The sequence below is a fragment of the Amia ocellicauda genome, unplaced genomic scaffold, assembly GCF_036373705.1.
Source record: "Amia ocellicauda isolate fAmiCal2 unplaced genomic scaffold, fAmiCal2.hap1 HAP1_SCAFFOLD_215, whole genome shotgun sequence".
Taxonomy (NCBI): domain Eukaryota; kingdom Metazoa; phylum Chordata; class Actinopteri; order Amiiformes; family Amiidae; genus Amia; species Amia ocellicauda.
Genome location: NW_027102778.1, coordinates 20001 through 37401, shown reverse-complemented (window position 1 = coordinate 37401; position 17401 = coordinate 20001). Strand labels below are relative to the sequence as shown.

Genomic DNA, 17401 nt, shown 5'->3' with positions numbered 1-17401 from the left:
TTATACGCGCTAAAAAACAACCTGAGCCTAGAAAATAACTATAAAGATCTAAAATAAGTAGCGCTTTTACAGCGATTTTTTTTTTTTTTTTTTTTTTTTTTAATAGCGATGCTTTGTTTGGTATTAAACAAGTCACAAACTACTCAGAACAGCGTTTATCCCCGCAAAAGAGATATTTGGGTTTATTTTACAAAGCTTATAAATTATATAGTTTAAAAGTATTCTGAATGTTTTGATAACACACGCCATACCTACGTTTGTCTGAGCCCACCCCCGCCCCCCATGGTGTGAGTGATTTAGCCTTGAGTGTTGTGATCTATTTAGCATTGAGTGATCAGTTGTTTTTATTTTTTAAATGATTCCTTATCATCAGGGATTGAGACTGCTAAAATACCTTAAAAACATATCCTTATCTTAAGTCTAACTCTTATGAGCTTTAAGACCCTAGAATGTATTTAAGTAAAACGAATGAACACATTATGTGTGAGATAAAATATAACCACAGCTTTTTTTTTTTTTTTTTTTTTTTTTTTTAATAGCGCTGCTTTGTTTGGTATTAAACAAGTCACAAACTACTCAGAACAGCGTTTATCCCCGCAAAAGAGATATTTGGGTTTATTTTACAAAGCTTATAAATTATATAGTTTAAAAGTATTCTGAATGTTTTGATAACACACGCCATACCTACGTTTGTCTGAGTCCACCCCCGCCCTCCATGGTGTGAGTGATTTAGCCTTGAGTGTTGTGATCTATTTAACATTGAGTGATCAGTTGTTTTTATTTTTTAAATGATTCCTTATCATCAGGGATTGAGACTGCTAAAATACCTTAAAAACATATCCTTATCTTAAGTCTAACTCTTATGAGCTTTAAGACCCTAGAATGTATTTAAGTAAAACGAATGAACACATTATGTGTGAGATAAAATATAACCACAGCTTTTTTTTTTTTTTTTTTACAAAAACAATTAACCTATACACACAAACACCCCCACACACACACACCCTCTTTTTTTAATTTTATTTTTAATTAAATTTGAGGGGAGAGACAGAGCCATATACCTTGGGGTTAACATAAGTACCCTATGCAAAACAGGCATTGTTAGGACCTGTGACCATTACAGACAACAGAACTTGTTGATCTTATAAAATGCTTGGGCGAGAGAGACAGAGAGAGAGAGAGACAGACAGAGACAGAGACAGTGTGAATATGATAAACGCACTATTCAAAACAGGCCTTGTTAAGACCTGGGACCATTACAGACAACAGAACTTGTTGATCTTATAAAATGCTTGGGCGAGAGAGACAGAGAGAGAGAGAGACAGACAGAGACAGAGACAGTGTGAATATGATAAACGCACTATTCAAAATGGCATTTGTTAAGACCTGGGACCATTACAGACAACAGAACTTGTTGATCTTATAAAATGCTTGGGCGAGAGAGAGAGAGAGAGAGAGAGACAGACAGAGACATAGACAGTGTGAATATGATAAACGCACTATTCAAAACAGGCCTTGTTAAGACCTGGGGCCATTACAGACCACAGAACTTGTTGATCTTATAAAATGCTTGGGGCGAGAGAGACAGAGAGAGAGACAGACAGAGACAGAGACCGTGTGAATATGATAAACACACTATTCAAAACAGGCATTGTTAAGACCTGGGATCATTACATGTATATTTAAAAAAGACCCCCAACCACTACAGGAAGAGCCGACCCATTCACACTCTACAGTTGACCAACAAGAACAACAAGAACAACCGGTTATGGGAGGCCTTGTTGTTCAGGGTTTTATGGGTGTACACTTTCTGACGGATATGACGTAGGAATAATTAAGGAAATAAATCTACCTAAAATCACGCCCCCCAATTATGACGTAGGAATATTAATATAAAGTTACGTCATAACAAAACAGGCCGCGCCCAAAAAACCCTACTATCTACTCACGACTACCCCGCCTCAGGCGCACCGGTGGCGCGGTTGGTCTTTGAGACCCTTTTTTTGGCTCACGTGCTGAAAGGACCAGGGAGGGCGCCATCCTTGACCCGTTTCAAACGGGGCAAAAAGGAGCACCCGCTGTTGTCAGAAGTGGGATTCGAACCCACGCCTCCAGGGGAGACTGCGACCTGAACGCAGCGCCTTAGACCGCTCGGCCATCCTGACTGCCCAGCGGGGCCCTAGCACAGCGGGTCGCGGTCCAGGACTGCTTTCCGGAGCCTGAGCTGACCGAAGGACACTAACAAGGTGGAATAAAGCAGGCAGGGGAGGCAGCGATGCTGCCCTCGCCTTGCCCTGAGACATTCAGAATCGGAAAAGGGCGTGGCGAAAGATGCGGGGGCGGAGAAGGTGGGAGGTGCCAAGCCCGGCTCCTCGTTAGTATAGTGGTGAGTATCCCCGCCTGTCACGCGGGAGACCGGGGTTCGATTCCCCGACGGGGAGGTTCCTTGTGTGGTTTTGCTGCCCCCGCCTAGGGTGGGAAGGCTGCACAAAGGACTTGGGAACAGAATGAAAGAAAGAGGTGTGTGAACTGATGTCACCCCAGCAAGAGCAAGGAATTATACCAGGGTTCCGACGCGCCTCTGCGTGTTCGTATGGACATCTTTCTGTCCTTATATACAGATCTCTATATGTTGATCTATATTTTTTTAAGTCACAGACAGACAGACAGACAGAGAGAGAGAGAGAGAGAGAGAGAGAGATTGCAAAAGGGTCTGTGACAGAAGCACAGCTCAAGAAGGGGGGCCTGCAAGGCAGAGAGGGGTCGGTGCTGCTCTTCAGCATCGTAGTCGGCAGGATTCGAACCTGCGCAGAGAGACCCCAATGGATTTCTAGTCCATTGCCTTAACCACTTGGCCACGACAGTAGATAGTAGGGTTTTTTGGGCGCGGCCTATTTTGTTATGACGTATGCCCTAAGCCTATTAATATTCCTACGTCATAATTGGGGGGCGTGATTTTAGGTAGATTTATTTCCTTAATTATTCCTACGTCATATCCGTCAGAAAGTGTACACCCATAAAACCCTGAACAACAAGGCCGCCCATAAAGACCCCCACCCCTCTGAAGGCAACGCCCCGAAACTCTCCTCTCTATTTAAGAACCCGCGCTGCTTTTAGGCAATACCTCTTTAATTCTCAGCATCTGAAACATCGCGCTTCTTCAACATGTCCAGCGACATCAACATGAAACCCCGCAAGAAACAATCCCGGGCAAGGGTTCCTGTACTCACCAATTTGAAGATTGAACGCTCCTGGGTGTTGTTCTGGGGGGGTCGACGGGGTTACCGCTTTAAAAGGGATCCCAGCTATGTTGGAGTGGAGCTTTATGCTTTGGGAGAGAAGGAGGGTACGTTGGAACCTTTTGAGACGGTGATTGAATACTCTTATGAGGACTGGTTGAAGGTGATGGCATGGAGAGACCAGGGGCTTGTGGATAAGACTCTAGAAGGTTTGCAAGAGGTTCCAAGAGAAGGCGAAACGGAGTCTCCGACTCAGAGTTTTGAAAGGTGTGAATGGGAAAGCTTGCAGAACTACGGTACAGTGGTGAAGAGTCTATCTCTAACTACTGATCGTAAGGTTTTGTTTAGCAGTACCCTGATTACAAACCCTATTGAAGGGGTTGTGGAGGATCCAGAAAAACAGGTTACTGAAATTATGTTTGACGCCGTGGACTGGCCGTTCTTGAAAGAGGTCATAAACTGTATAAATGATGGTTTTGACATCTTGACCAAATGTTCACAACTGGATTCTGTTAGAAGGAGAATATGCTGGATTATGGATTATATATCCCCCTTGAATGACGACGACGATGATAAAACAGACGACCTGTGGGGGGTTGGAGGGGGGTCTGACGGCTCAGGGTCTACTCTCTTCTAAGAGGGTGGTGTGTCGTGACGTAGTGAAGAGATAGGATAAAAGGCGCAACAATTCATTCATGGTTTAAAATTAAAGAGAATGTCTTACCCCAAAGCTGCGGACGTCGACAGGCTCTACAGGCCTCTTCAAACCCGGGATCAACCCTGGTTCTATTCCCCAGATTTTGTATACACTCCGGAACCCTCTGACTGCGGTTACCCTCCAAGACCTCAGACCCCGGTCCCTCAGGACGAAACAACATGCGGGGCGATGGATGTCCAAATGAGTCTCGTGGATCCCCAGCCTCTGGAGCTCATGGAGGGCCTCGATTTTGCCGAACTGTCTACCGTCTGTGCGTCTCAGGAGGGGGTCAGTCCAATGGATGTAGAAACACCCCACAAACCACCAGGCGACCCAATGAGCATCGGACTGTCTCGGGGGCGTGATGAAGATGCAGGATTTATGCCCGGGGTATGTGGCCAAGTAAGCAGAGTGGTTAAAAGCACCCTGGTGTATATTCTGAGTGCTCTCATCGACCGAGCTCTGAAAGAAGTCTGTCGGGGGTGTGAAGTGAATCACCCCAGTCAGTTGAGACACAGTTGTTTGTTTGAACCAGACCGTTACTATTTCCTGTTCTATTTCAACGTGTTTTACAGAAGACTGAACAAACCGTGGCTGAAACCGGCACTAATCAAGGCTCTGTCTTACTCCCACATACATGTCACTGCGGGACAAGTCCAGAAAATCATAGATGAGATTTTGCTGGAGCTGAAAAAGGAGCCGTTTATAATAGAGAAACTTGGGCAGCTGCTCAATGACCTGGATGAGCCAAGTAGAAAAACCGCTGGCAAGCTAAAAGCTTATTTCTTCCGTAAAGAAGTTAAAGCTGGGGGCAGCGACGAAGAATTCGACATCTACGCCACTGATTCAGACTCTGACCTGAACTAAGGGACTTTGAACATGGGGAATGTTCTGGACTGCTGCTGCAACTGGTTCTGTCATCAACACTCTGCAGCTAACCTGAGAGTGCTATTACACCATGTGCTTGACAGAAAAGTAGCCAATGCGAGCCTTTTCTCTACAGATTTAACCATCGATGAGGATCAACTTTCAAACCTGGAAAAGTTAATGGTTGCTGTAACAAAGACCGGGGGGTACGAACACTGGGATGAAGCGCTCAAGGGGGCCAAGAATGATATTAGGCCATTTCATCAACATCTGTATGACCTTTTACTGAGCATGTTTAATACCCCTCTGTTTACTTTTAAAATAGTCATATTGTTGTTTTATTTACATATGTAACTGAGGTGTGTGCCTACAAGATAAAGAAACAGGTATTTGTTGATATAGATCAAGTAACCAATCATCTGATTTCTTTTTGTCTGGACCATAGAAAAAATTGTTGTGTATGTTATACTTTTCTCAAATGTCTAAAAAGGGGTATCTGCTCTCCTGAAGTTGAATAAAAAACCTTGTATAAAAACTTTGGCGCATAGTGTGGGTCTGTGTGTTTATTTGGCAGAATGACTCGGCAAGCTCCCCAAATGCATGAACTATACTACAACCCAGCCAAGATTGGGGGTTTGGCGGGTAAGAAGGGTTTTCAAAGAGGACTCGCTGATGCCGGTGTGAAGGTTAATGATGTGGTTGTTTCAGAATGGTTACGGGAACAAGACGCCTATACCTTACATAAACCTCTCAGGATTAACTTTAAAAGAAACCGCGTATATGCAACTGACATAGACTCACAATGGCAAATGGATCTAGTCGATATGTCAAATTTATCAAAACATAACAATGGTCACAAATTTATGTTGATGTGTATCGATGTGTTATCAAAATATGCCTGGGCTCGCATTCTACATAATAAAACAGGTCGGGCGGTGACAAGGGCCTTTGAGGATATATTGTCCCAGGGACGATGTCCTAAAAAACTGCAGACTGATAAAGGAAAAGAGTTTCTCAACAGAGAATTTCAGAATCTACTGAAGAGACACAAAATACATCATTTCACCACCGGTAATGAGCTTAAGGCATCGGTGGTGGAGAGGTTTAACCGCACCATAAAGACCAAAATGTGGAGATATTTTACAGCGCTCAACACGTTCAAGTATTTTGATAAAGTTCAGGATTTTATCGATGCTTACAACCAAGGGTATCACGCCAGGTATTAAAATGAAGCCTATAGATGTTGATCAAAGTAATTCTTTTAAGGTCTATAAAAAATTATACGGCCCATTTATTAAGAAGGGGAAAACTACTTATAAGTTCAACATCGGCGATGTGGTTCGCGTTTCAAAGCTAAGGAGTACTTTTGCCAAAGGTTATGAACAAACATTTTCTGATGAATATTTTACAGTTACCGAACAGGTGGCTAGAGACCCCCCCGTGTACCGGTTAAAAGACTATGACGGGGAGGCTATAGAAGGAACGTTTTACGAAGCCGAGTTACAAAAAATTATTGTGGGTAAAGACATTGTATACAGAGTTGAAAAGATATTAGCTGAGAAAACCCAGAACCGGAAAAAATATGTGTTGGTGAAATGGCTTGGATGGCCTGAAAAGTTCAATAGTTGGGTCCCGTAACAACAGGTTTGTGATATTCAAGCCTTATAACTACATGCCCGCGGGTGTGGTGGGGGCATTACTTTCGATACTCAAGATGGAATCAGGAGGCTTCTACGTGACTCTACCCAGTAACGCCTCTCTCGATATATACCCTAAAAATGAAATATCCAGTTACACGGTACAATTTGGAAAATCTATAGATCTAAGGGGTTCGTGGGAAGTGGGGTTGGCGGAAATACAGTATCCTTACACTTGGGCTGTTTTACAAGATAAGGATGCCACCTTCGCCATTTTTGATGATGTTAAAAAGAGTCAATGGACATTCACGATACAAGGAGGTTATTATGACAATGTGGATACAATATTAGATGAGATGCATAAACAGTTCTCAGAAGGCACCCCCAACATCAAGCTATATTACAACCCTATTAAAAACAGAGTGTACAAGGTGTCAAAACCTTGTATTAGCATTCAAACCAACGGACAACTGGGGCGTATATTAGGGTTCTATTCTGACACAGAGAGCAGGTTCTCAGAAGTGGTGGCACCCTTCCAGGCTGACATCAGGGGCGGCTTTTACACTCTTTATGTGTATACGGATATCATAACACACCAGAGGGTCGGGGATAGCTATGTCCCCCTTTTGAGAAATGTACTTATTAAAGGTAAAAGCAATGACATGGTCACAATTACTTATGACAAGCCACACTACGTACCAGTCTCAAAGACCCACTTTGACAACATCATGATCGAAGTAAAATCGGATCAGAATATCAACGTACCCTTCCGCTTCGGTAAAGTTATTGTCAAACTACATTTTCGACCCCTGAAACAGTGTGTACATTATTAAAATGGCTACCTCGAGGGGTTATGTAGATCCTAGCGCCTATGTGGATTATTACAAGATGCAAGCCGGGAACGGCTTGCCCGGTTTTGTAGGAGCCCCCACAATGTATGGAGCCGGTCTAGGAGGACTCTTTCGTGGTCTCTTTAGAATGGCCGTACCCCTGCTTAAGAGAGGCTTTGCTATAGCCAGACCCCACTTGAAATCAGCGGCTAAAAATATTGTTAGTGACGTGTTCACCAATGTTATGAACCGGGCAGCTAGCCATGAGCAGCAGGAGGGTTCGGGTCTCATGGTAATGGCGAGGAGGGGGGGTAAAAGAAGAAACAGTATGTGTCCACCAGGGCGACGAAGATCCGTGGCTAACAAAAAACGAAGAATCTCTCATTCTCCAACATATCGTGGAAACACTCGGAGAAGGAAGCAGCACAAGAAAAAACCTGCAAAAAGAAAGTCTCAAAGAAAGACAAATAGAGCCTCAGGATACATCTTTTAAAAATGTCTTTTGTCCACAGTCTATCGGAAGAATGCGTCAAATCAGAACTGGATCTGTTTACAGTTCCATACACTCAAACGAGTATAGATAAGAGCATATATGTAGAGATACCCCCTCTTTCCGCAATTTCAGATACGGCCCCTCTGGAGTTTTTTATAGCTGGCAATGGCGAGGATTATATTGATTTGAATAACACATTTATTTTAATGAACTGTAAAGTGACTGATGAGGATGGCGATGCAATCGAGAAGACGGCCAACGCTGGGGTCATCAATTACCCGGTGGCCACCATGTTTTCACAGGTGGATGTGACCCTGGGAGATCGGCTCATTAGTCAAAGCAGCAATACTTACCCCTATAGGGCCATGATGGAGTGTATCCTTAATTATAGTGAGGAGACCCTAAGCAAACAGTTCAGCCCCGGCCTTTTCTTCAAAGACACCCCGGAAGCTATGGACGACCAGGATCCAGAGGGACTCAATAAGGGTTTGCAAAAAAGAACGGCCTTTTCAACAGAAGGGAGGACCTTTGAGCTAATGGGACATATCCATGCAGACATATTTTTCCAAGAAAAACTCATGCTCAACGGGGTAGACATTAAAATTAAAATGATCCGTAGTAAAAGTGCTTTTTGTCTGATGACCCCTGATACTGAAAAATATAAACTGACCATATTATCGGCCTCGCTGTTTGTGAAAAAAGTATCCGTCTCCCCGGCGGTTAAACTAGGACATGCGCAGGCTTTAATGACGGCAAACGCCAAGTACCCGATCGAAAGAGTCTATATGAAAGTCCACAGTATCCCCGCAGGGACACGGGTGATGAACCAGGAAAATCTGTTTCTAGGACAGCTCCCAAAACAGGTTATTATAGGTCTCGTGGATAATGATGCATTTACCGGGGTTTACAACAAGAACCCCTTTAACTTTAAACATTATAACGCGGAATTTATAGCACTGTACGTCGATGGTGTGCAGGTTCCATCCAGACCTTTTCAACCTGACTTTGAAAACGGCAACGCGGTTCGTGAATATTACAGTCTAGTACTGGCTACGGGTCGCCATCTCAAGGATCAACCTCTGCTGATCGATCGCCGGGAATACTGCAGCGGTTACACCCTGTACGGTTTCAACCTGACCCCTGACGAAGAGTGTGGACAACATTTTTCACTGATGAAGACGGGCAATATGCGTTTGGAGATGCGTTTCAAGCAGCCTCTACCACGCACTGTAAATATGGTCGTGTATGCTGTGTTTGACAACATTATTGAGGTGAATCAGAGGAGAAACGTTCTGTATGATTATTATTAAAATGAACACCAGAGAGCTCAACCACATCATGAATGCCCTGGCCGGCTCACGGAAAGTGTTTCAAGGAGTCTACGCCTGCGACCAGCTGCCTAAATTTAAGATCAAGAATTTACCTGCAATGTACATAATCAACACACACCCTAAAAATATACCCGGAGAACATTGGCTGGCTATTTATCTAAGGGAGGACCGCCGTGGGGAATTTTTTGATTCCTATGGAAACCCCCCGGATTTCAGACCTTTCCCTCGGAAGATCAATAACTTTCTGCTCAACAACTGTCAAGAAACCATTTACAGCGGTCGTCAAGTACAAAGTCTTCAGACCTTCACTTGTGGTCAACACTGTGTGTTTTTCTTATATCATAGATCTAAAGGAAGGTCATACCCCGATATTATGTCCTTGTACAGTGAGGATTTAGGCCAAAATGATAAAAAAGTGGCAGAGTTTGTCAGGACACTGTGGACCCCCCCTTATAACACAATTACTTACGACCCTAGCCAGCCATGTATACAGATGGGGTGTTCTTGTGAGGATTTTAAAAGATGTCATGCGTGTTAAAGTGAAAAAATAATGAAAACAGCCTTTGAATCATTAGTTTTGTTTTTATTCAACACAAATCTTATACAAAGCAGGGTTATGTTATAAATAAATGTACAACATTTGAAAATAAAAATAAAAAATAAAAAAAATTGTTTGTCGGTTCCTTATTTACAGGGGAGACAAATAAAAACATGAGATTAATAAGCTTCCCAACGATGGATAGATCCTGAGGATGGTTGCTCAGCACGGTCAGAGTAATGAGATATCGGCGTCAGATCAGTCGCCACCTCTTTACACAGACGGATTTTTTGTCGCGTTTCCTGGTTAGGGACTGTTGATTGGGGCATGTTCAGACAGGCCATCGCCTGTAGGAAAGCATTCCAGCCTACAGGTCGGCGACTATCGGGTACCTTATTAGTGCTAGTGACACTCTTCAACAAATCAAACATGTGTGAACCTTTGATCAGTTGTCCTTTAAAAACAAATTCACCCTGTTCATTCCAAGTCGTTACCCGCGGTTTCTGAACCATTTTGTGCAGAATATATTCTGCATGTCTTTTGCTTCTGGCCGGCATGTTTCTCAAAACATCCATTACAACATCTCCCTCTGAACTCTCAACAGGTTCGGGCACCGCAACATCTTTATCAACCGTACCCCCCGCATCAGCCCCAGAACCATTTTCTTGAGAGGCCATGGTTAAAGTTAAAATGTTTTGATCTTTTTCACCCTGTCTAACCAGACGGAGGTAGCGCTGTAACGTGTTGCTATACATCTGGGCTTTGGAATACTGATTTAAATCGGCCCTGGCCAGTATAGCTTTCATTTCAGAGTCCAGGTTGTTTTCGGCCATTTGTCTAATGGGCTCTGGCCCGACAACATTTTTTCTCAGTTTCTCAAGCTGCTCCTGAGGGATCAAAAACATTTTCTGAGCATATTCCATTATTAACCCACTCTGGAAGCTAGAAGACTGGTTAGGAAAGGCACGGCTATGCTCAACAGCGGTCCTATAAAACCTCCGGTTTGATTAATCTTCTTTCTTTTTCTTTTAATAGAATACTTCTTATTAGCGATGATCTTGATAACCGCTTTTTGTTTTTTGAGTTTAGAATGTTGAGAAGGGGTTAGGGGTATATTACCGCGTAAGATGTTAAAAGCTATTTCACACAGGGTCTCGATCAAATCCGAGGGGGCCCCTGCCAGCACAGCTTTCCTATGGCGCGGGCTCCCCTCAAATAACATTTGCAAAAGCGGCAGATTTCTTTTAATCCGAACAGACATTCTTATTTATTTCCTTTTCTTTAGCACATACACTGCCGGCCAATCGGGCGGGCACAAACCTGTTCTGAGGCGAAAGTCTTCTGGGGTTTGTGCTTTTAAGTCCACAATCAAGTACCCGTAGGGTTTTTTGGTGGCATCCTCAAATGCCTCCAAAAAGAACTTGGTCTGGTTAGGGTACATTTGACGAGCCAAGACGGTGACCTGTAGTTTATCTCTGGGGTTTTTAAAAAGAATTATATAATTGGCATTTAAATTAATAGTGCGGCTTTTTTTACCTTGAAAAAATAGATTTTGAACTAAATAAATAATACTTAAATTCCTATGATGAGTGTACTTTGTGAAAGCTTTTTCCACTTCACTGTTGTCACCGGCCTGCTCCATCAGGTCATCAAGGATCACTAGATTAGTTTGTCCGGGCGGGAACAGGTCATCGTCACACAACGAGGCGGGGAGACCTTGCACAAATTTCAGATTATTTTTTTTTGATGCCAAATCATCGTAGAGAGGTTGCCAACAAGAGTAACACCACACTATGTTGTCAAGAGCTTGGGACACGGTTGCGTCCACATCTTCTATGATGTTCTTTATAAGATAGCTCTTACCCGAATTGGAGGGACCGGCTATAATACAGGAGAAAGGGTGTTGAAGTCGGTTATCAAAACCACTGCTAATATCCATAAGGCAGAGTGGTATAATCAGTCTTCAACACTCTTTTATTGTACACCACCCTGAACCGTTTGTTTAGTGATCTATTTTCCAATGTGTACCCCTTTTTATTGCGATAGATCTGATTTCCGGCTGTAATAATCTCGCGAGGAGGCGCGTCTTTCTTGGTTACAAAACTTTGTACCAGGGTCGTCAGAGACTTGATGTTAATGAGCTTGTTGTTACAATGGTTCAGAGTGAAACCCTTAACTTTCATACAGGTCTTACCCGCAGCCGTTCTGTATGCGTAAGTCTTAGGACCCCCTGAAACAAACTCCACTATGTGGTCCTGAGGATCTAGCTCGCTCGTTAACTCCCCAAGGTAGTCCCCGAGGGGAGGGACCCAATCCCCTGGCCTGGTGACAAAGATTACAGAGTCAGTATCATGATAGAGCGTGCGTTCCTGCAGCTGATCCATTAAGTTGTACAGTTCAAGCCGGGCGTAAGCCGTGGTAAAAACCGCTATGAAAACATTAACGTTTCCCTGTTTGGTGGGGAAATCTTTAGGGGCCCTCCACTGGACCTGTGCCACATGGTCATTTAAGAATTGAAAGTGTGATACTGCATGTTGTTTGGAAAACATAAATTCTATAAACTGTTCAGGGGTTTTAATCAAGGTTGTGTTTAGACGGTTATTTCTTTCCCCAAACTTACCCCACAGACTGTTTAAAATCAGTTTGGACATTTGTCTCTTGGCGGGGTTTACAGTTATGTTCCCCGGCTCTAGACGGATCCCTTCCTTTTCAAAATATTGCTGAACGTACCGCTCTTTGGCCACGGAGTCAACACACCATGAGGGATAGCCCGATGCCTCCTGTTTCCCTTTCAGATGGGTCATAATGTACTCAGCAAAAAGAGTATCAGATTTTTCAGAAAAATGCCAAACCTCATACACCTTACCGACTCTGTAACCTTTCTCCACCGCCTTGTCAAGCTCAATGCTACACCAGACACCCGTCAGCGCTCTCTCGTCATCACTGTGCAGACAAGAGGTATTTTGATTTTCAGTTTCCACACACGTTCTACACAGAGGGAACATCAATTTTCCCGAACACCTGTAAGGCAACACGGGTAAGAACAGCTCGCGAGGAGGGTACATGGTGACTTTGATCAAACCAAAGTACTGTCCGATTTCGAGAAAGTCACGATAAACAATGGTTGGATGCCCCACCGGGTACATTTTGGTCTTGTTGACATAAGGGTACAGACTGGTGAAATCATAGTAATCTACTCTCTCACCCTCCTTTATCTCATAATGTAAACAGAGGGCATTGGTACGACCCCCAAATAACGCATCCCTGGGCTCTAGACGTTCAGGAAAGTCCAAGGTTTCCATAAACCGTTGTACCCCCACATCCTGTTGCTTCAGGGTCATCCACATGTGTTCCCAAATCACCAGCACATTCAAACCATAGGTGTTTTTTAAAGTTTCAATTCGTTCCTGGAAATCATAGTACATATCACCGCAGAGTTTTTGTGTTACGGGGTTAAAGGTGTTTGGGTCGAAGCACTGAGGACAGCCATGGTAAATACAACCAGCAAACTCATAAGCGGTACGCCGCCCGGACACGTCGCTAAAACCGTCTATGTAGTAAGGCCCCATTTTGACTTCCCCTTGATTTAAAGCATGTCTGATGAAGATGTTATCCCGGGCACTCAGATATTCCAGCCACTGTATGGAGACAGTCGAAAAGTTCTTTTGTCTAGCACGATAGTTGTCAGAAGTGGTGACCGCTATAGTGTTTTTCTGCAAGAAATTGGATCGATACATTTTCATACAGAGAGAGACGCTATGGTCACACTTTGCAAAGGGTCGAGACCCGATGTGTTGATAACCTCGGCGCGGAAACGCAAACAGGCTTCTTTAAGGATCACCACATCATTTTTACAATAAGCGGCCATCTCTTCTCGGAAATCAAAAACACCTCCCTTAACCGTATTGTACCATTTAAAGAATTCCTCCCTCTCATGAGACATCATAGTATCAACCCCATAATAAGAGGCGGGCGGGTAGGACCCTCGATAATTTTGAGTGTCCTTAGTATTAAAAAAATGGCAGAACCAACCTTTCTTCTGAGCCTCAAAACCCAGAGCTTTAGGCAAAGCGCTCAATTTCATGGGGAGGAAATTTAACGAGTCTATGTAACGTTGGTTGAAAGCTTCGTCGGTGAAACACATGATCTTGCTACCCTGAGCTATTATTTTTGGGGTCACCCCATTTTCCACCAGATACTTCATCAAAATGTAAGAATCATAACCCTTAGCATTGTGGGCAATAAATGTGTAATTGAGGTATTTTGGACCGCGATACCGCGTAAAGAAATCCCTGACACAACTCTCACTGCTAGCTGACCACTCACAATCCAACATGTCAATACAGTGTATATAATTAGCAACATGGACCCCGTTTTCTTGCCGGCATTCAAAATCAAAAAAGACATACCGGTTGTGCGGCGGCTCCTTTTTAACCGGCTGAATAAAGCACTGGTGTTCAGACCCCGGGGTTAAATCAGCATTACAGATCCTACATCTCGGCTCCAGACATTTGTGTGGTTTAACCTCATGAAAACGGTACTGGAGGCAACACTGCGGGCAATATTTAGTTTGATCACAATAACTCCGTTTTTTAACCCCCTCAGCAGCGGCCCTCTGTACCTTATGTTCGGAAAAACAGAACGCGGAGAGACAAATCCTTAAGCAATCTTTACATCGGATGGTAGGGGCCAAACCCTTACGACATTGCGGATTGAAACAGACGTTACAGTAACCGTCACAGCGGTGCTTAAGCTTATCATTGAAGGCCTTATAACACCAATGACAAACATACGAACAACCCAAAAAAGCCGTCAAACTCTTTATTCCAAAGTAATGACTATCACTTAGGAAGAGAAACAGTGTCTGTGTATGGGTTTCAGGATGTGTCTGAAATTTCACAAATACTTCCTTTACCTCACAACGGTACCACACAACAATTTTTAAAGACAACAACTCCTCAAACATGGTAATGTCTGAAAAGGCAACCATCTGTTGAGAGTTTAAGCCGGCCCTCTGATGAAGCATTAAAGCCTCTTGCATAGCTTGGGGTTCAGGCATGTCGGGGGTGAGTAGTTTTATTAAACTGTAAGCAAACAGAGCTTATTGTCCCCATTGGAACTCACCACTAATTGCCTGAGCTTGTTCCTAATTATGTCGTTCTTCAAGCATTTCGACAGTCTTCTAAGTGCCCCACCCTCAGGGTTACGAACCACATTCATTACCAGAGACAGACTTTCATCCGCTAAGATGGATGCGTTACTTTGCAATAACGCTTCGATTTTAGCCAGAAATTCATCAACATCTAAATTATCTCCACTCATCATTACAGATAGGTTGCTAAACAAATCATCCCCTCTGAGTTCTAACTGTACAACATCTCGAGGTCTGACCCTTTCAGCAACCTGTTCAAGCATGTTTTGCAAGGCCTCGTGTATGTTGACAAATATTTCTGCATAATTGTCACAATTTAAAAGTTCTGCAAAATTAAAACGCTGAATCATTTCAAAATTGTTATAGGCCGGTCTATCTATAATCACGGGATCACTGGTACTCTTGGCCACATCATCATTTTGAACAAAGCCTTCAACCCCTACATTCTCACAGAGCATGTCCTCCACAACCTTATCAGTCTCAGAACCCTCCACATTCCGAACACCCCCACTGCTGACATCTACAAAACCCCCTTTTTGAGGAGGCTCATTTAAAGCCTGTAAAAGTCCTTCAAAGATATCCAACCGGTTAATGTCAAGACCCTCCTCTATAGTGACGGCTGCTTCTGCCGCCGTACTGTGTTCTAATTGTCTCAAATCATTTATAATAGGGGCAGAATTTGGTCGGGGTAGCGTCTCCAAAGCCTCCACCATTTCAAACAAATCGGGGTGAACTAGGGGTTGAACCTCTATAAGCTCTACCGTTGGGAGGTGGTTATTTAGATCATTGACCATCTGTAACAGGTCGGGGTTCACCGGTAAGTCTGTTAATTCACATTCTATCGGGGGTGATTGGGGGTTATTTAAATCATTTATCATTTGTAATAGTTCCTGGTTCATTGGGACATCGGGAAGGTCTTTTTGGGGCCCTAACTTGATCATAATCCTATAGTTTGTGAGTTCTTTTACCAAGTCCGGACATTTTTTTATTTATTTCTTATTTTTCCAACAACCCACAATAGTAAGGCGTTTTGTATCTATTAAAACATTAAATACGGTACAATTCGTTAGTAAGGGTATTAATAAGGGTGTTTTGGCTCTCTATCACAAGGTTTTGCCCCACTAACACAAGTCTTTGATTTAGTAACAAAGTACGTAGCAACTCATGCCGACCTTCAGGAAGTAGCTCCGGGGGATGGTGTCCTGGCTCAGCTTCAAAGGATGGTCGCTCCGGTAAATCTCGGTCGAAGGAGGCAGGGAGCGAGCGTATACTCACGGACGGAGACCAAGAAGGCCTTTGCGGTGACACCCTGGCCAATCGCGGTGTACTGTTCAGCGTTTCTGTAGCCAAGAAACGGGGATGGGGGGACGATGTTGAAACCAGTCCGTCGTTGGGTGGTGTGTCAACCCTGACTGACGGCGACCCCTGAGGTTGTTGGTTGCCTGTATTTGTTCCGACCGACAATGCTTCGGGCTGAATCTGGGTTGTTGAATTACCCCCAGAAGGCTGTGGCCTGAGTAGATGTTGGGGGGTCTCCAAGACCACCGTGGGGGATCCTCTCGGTGATCTCTCCGGGGAAGATGTTTGAACCCACTTAGACGGGGTAATTGTCCTCAATAGCTCATCCACAGAATGACTATCCCAAGAGTCTTGGGAAGAATAAAAATATACATTACATTTACATCTTTAAACGGCGACAGAAATCAAACTTAAAACAACATATCCAGGACCTTCAAAACCTTTAGCTTTTTTAGACCTTTGAAAATAGGCTTAGACATTCACTACAACGCCTTATTATTTACAGACAATATATTTATTAGGACTTGATAATAAATGTAAAACAGAGAAGCCTCTGTAAATAAACGGTTTCTTAAATGTTTCTTTAAAAACTGTAATATTGTTAATAAAACTTTTTATACACACACACACCACATTTCATTTTTAAACGAACCTTCCAAGTGTAAACGCTTCCTGATCCCGGGACTTCCTGTTTCACAAACGTTTTCACGATCTGTTTAAATATTAAATACAATGAACGCCTTCAAGCCTTTTCCTACAGCCACTTTAAAACAGAAGTATAATTGCGGAAGATAAGCCAAACAACTTACTAAAACCTTTCGGACAGCTTTACTTCCTAACCAGACGGTAGGACAATCGGTCATTTCTAAACACATGCCCCAGAAACAAGCCTAGACCTGTCCGGACTTCTAAAGATCTTTCCCAGAACCCCCCGCCCTACAGGAAATGGGCACCCATCGCTTAAATATTAGCCCTCAACGGGCAAACAAAGCCCTTTTAAAAACATTAAAGTTTGAACGATCTTACTTACCTCCAAAGAATAATCGTTTCTTATGTTTTTCAGCTGGTTTAGCTTTTTGCACTTCTGTGGAGGTAAGAGACATGTTTAACCTTTAACCACCCCGCTTTATAAAAAGCTTTAACCTCTTACAAGCGGCAGATATATACTCACCGCTATCAGATACAGGGGCTGACGGCCTTTCAGATTCTTGAAAGGTTACGGTTCTCGAAGGTAAAACGAAACAAGACCTCGATGTGAAAGGCCTTTCGTTGTCTCGAACCACGTTTCTTAATACTGTTAGAAAGGATAATTTTTTAA

General features: G+C 43.4%; 3 non-coding genes across 3 annotated transcripts; 1 reads left to right on the top strand and 2 right to left on the bottom strand.

Annotated features, from left to right (window-relative positions):
• Positions 1 to 2082: 2082 nt before the first annotated feature.
• On the bottom strand, positions 2083 to 2165 carry trnal-cag (transfer RNA leucine (anticodon CAG)). The gene has a single exon. It is a non-coding gene; the product is annotated as a tRNA-Leu (tRNA).
• Positions 2166 to 2369: 204 nt separating this feature from the next.
• trnad-guc (transfer RNA aspartic acid (anticodon GUC)) lies at positions 2370 to 2441 on the top strand. Its single transcript has one exon. It is a non-coding gene; the product is annotated as a tRNA-Asp (tRNA).
• Positions 2442 to 2783: 342 nt separating this feature from the next.
• On the bottom strand, positions 2784 to 2865 carry trnas-aga (transfer RNA serine (anticodon AGA)). Its single transcript has one exon. It is a non-coding gene; the product is annotated as a tRNA-Ser (tRNA).
• Positions 2866 to 17401: the final 14536 nt, after the last annotated feature.